General features: G+C 35.3%; 1 non-coding gene across 1 annotated transcript; it reads right to left on the bottom strand.

Annotated features, from left to right (window-relative positions):
- Positions 1–2,467: 2,467 nt before the first annotated feature.
- Positions 2,468–2,573, bottom strand: LOC121474299. Its single transcript, XR_005983320.1, has one exon. It is a non-coding gene; the product is annotated as a U6 spliceosomal RNA (small nuclear RNA).
- Between the last annotated feature and the right edge of the window lie 422 nt (positions 2,574–2,995).

The following is a 2,995-nucleotide window of genomic DNA, read 5'->3' as shown; positions in this document are numbered from 1 at the left end:
AAGTATATGAATGTATGTACACATGACTATCATGCCCTGCTCATGCTTGTCACATCAAGTCCTTAAAATGCAGTCTGGACAACCTCAGTCACAGTGTCAAGTAGGAACTTGAAAATTCAAGTCCTAGTATTCTATCACAAACCAACTGAATGAGAAGCTCTGGGTGTAGAGCCCAGCCACCTGTGTTACACTAAACCCTTCAGGTAATGGTAGGGAATCCTAAAGTTCTAGAACTACTGCTTTCTTAGAGGGCACTGAAGATAGTTTCTCTTTTTTATATATTTTTTAATCGAAGTTCAATTTGCCAACATATAGTATAACTGGGAAAATTGGATAGCCATGTACAGATGAATGAAACTAGACCATTCTCTTACACCATACACAAAGATAAACTCAAAATGGATGAAAGATCTAAATGTGAGACAAGAATCCATCAAAATCCTAGAGCAGAACACAGGCAACACCCTTTTTGAACTTGGCCACAGCAACTTCTTGTATCTATGAAGGCAAGGGTAACAAAAGGGAGACAAAAGCAAAAATGAACTATTGGGACTTAAGATAAAAAGCGTCTGCACAGCAAAAGAAACAGTCAATGAAGATAGTTTCTGTACAAGTCAATCCTTCAAGGCCTTCTTGTAATTACCTCCTTAAAAATTACTTGACCAGTGCCTCAGTGGCTGAGTCAGTTAAGTGTCCAAATCTCCTGGTTTCAGCCCCACATTGGGCTCCCTACAAAGCAGGGAATCTGCTCCTCCCTCTTCCCCTCCCCCCTGCTCATGCTCTCTCTCTCAAATAAATAAATGAAATCTTTAGAAAAAAAATCACTTGAACCCAAATCCCTACTTAGGATCTGCTTTGAAGATAATCCAAATTAAGACAATGCACTTACATTGTGTCAACACATACATACACGCATGCATACACACACACACAGGCATGATAGTCCTAATAACATGCAGAGTTGTTTTGAAATAAAATGTTTGTTTTTCTTACTTAAATCTGAGTCCTGTGAGGACAAAGCATATCAGGTATAATTCATCTTTCTATCTCCTGGACCTAGGAAAGTGCCTGGCAAATAACAGCTCTTCAAAGAATGTTTGTGAAATTAATATGTAAATGGATAAAATTGATAGCTTTTAAAATATTTAATTAATATTGATGATTATAAGTATATCAAAGGTCACAACTGAACCAAAAAATGCTTAGAGTTGCCAGTAAACAGCTCTAGGCATTCTAACACAGTAACAACCAATAAGAAATATATATATCATCATAATGCCATTGAAGAATATGTAAACTATTTCTGAGAATCGACAGTGAACTGTGAGTGTATAGGGACTCCTGTCTTCTGAGTTCAAGTTATGTATTGCTATGTTTGACAGAAATGCTGTTTTGTATTCATACTGGAACATTTGTTGCTGAAAATGTAAGTGTTTGAAGTATTTATAAAGTTATTTTTCACATAGGAACTGAGATTTCAAGGTTAGAACCATTTATCCCCATGGAGAGAAGATATAAATGAAAACATTACCAAAACTCACAGTGTGGATGAAGGTCATGGCAACATTGCTGTGTCAAATAAAGAAAAAAAAATAACTTGAAATTATTTTGTGTAAATGGGAATGTCCCCATTGTGAGAAGCTAGTTATTTCTGCAGTACAGTCTGTGTGGCACAAATCTCCATTCACTACTTGCTGGTTTTTATTTTTATAACACTTTAAATGAGTACAGTAATTTATAGCTGGTGCCCAGAATATCTCTCTTAGAGAGAGATACGTCTTACGAAGAAAAGTATTATTATCTATATTTCTTCTCTTGCATTAATTTTCCTTTGGTTATTGCAAACATTAAAGGGAAATATATGGGCAGTGTAATTATCATACTTAATACTTTCCAGAAATACTGTATATTGAATTTGAAATAGGCTAGGGAGCTTATTAGGCAATTGCTAAAACTTGCAGAGCTCCACCACATCTATTTTTTCTAAAGTATATAAAATCAACTGAAACTGAATTCTTTTTAGTAAAACTTGGGACAGTCTAAGTCTCATTCATTCCAAAGATAATATCCTAGGCTCTGATCTAGAGTTGTTTTGTGGAGAATGAACAGAAAGAGGCTAGTGAGGTTCCCTATTTGGAACTTAATAAATTTATTAAATTTAATTCCTCATTCTTTCTTCTGTGTCTCCAGTTGTTTGTATCACTCCTCATCCCTTTTTATTCATTTTTCTTGCACACCTGTTAGAATGCATGTCTCTGTGCTGCTTTGATATCCTCCATTGTTCTACGTGCAGAGAGGTTTTCATCTTATCCTAGATCCTGGAAGTTACCTTGCTAAAGTTATTTTACCCTCTTGTTTATTTTTTTAAATTTAATTTAATCTTAAATTCCAGTATACTTAGCATACAGTGATGTATTAGTTTCAGATATACAACATAGTGATTCAACAATTCCATCACCCAGTGCTCAAAAATATGGAATGCTTCAGGAATTTGTGTGTTATCTTTGCTCAGAGGCCATGCTAATCCTCTCTATAACATTACAATTTAAGTATATGTTCTGCCAAATGAGCACTTACCCTTTTGTTTGAAAAGCTACAGGCAAGTGGCTATGAGAATACAGCTTTAATCTTCTCACCTTAAAAACAACAACAAAGTGGTAATAACATGAGTTAAAGAATATGTTAACTAACCTTACTGTAGTAAAAATTTATCAACATATACATGTATCAAATCATCACAGCCTACACCTTAAACTGACTAGTGTTTTGTATCAATTATATCTCAAAGCCAAAAAAGTCGCTTTAAGTCAAACTTTTGAATGAAAGCTTTCTTTTTTTTTCTTTTTAAGATTTTATTTATTTATTCATGACAGACACACAGAGAGAGGCAGAGACATAGGCAGAGGGAGAAGCAGGCTCCCCCCAGGGAACCTGATCTGGGACTTGATCTGAGTCCTAGGATCATGACCTGAGCCAAAGGCAGATGCTCAACCAC

The sequence above is a fragment of the Vulpes lagopus genome, chromosome 12, assembly GCF_018345385.1.
Source record: "Vulpes lagopus strain Blue_001 chromosome 12, ASM1834538v1, whole genome shotgun sequence".
Lineage (NCBI taxonomy): Eukaryota > Metazoa > Chordata > Mammalia > Carnivora > Canidae > Vulpes > Vulpes lagopus.
This window is presented reverse-complemented; position numbering and strand designations above follow the sequence as displayed.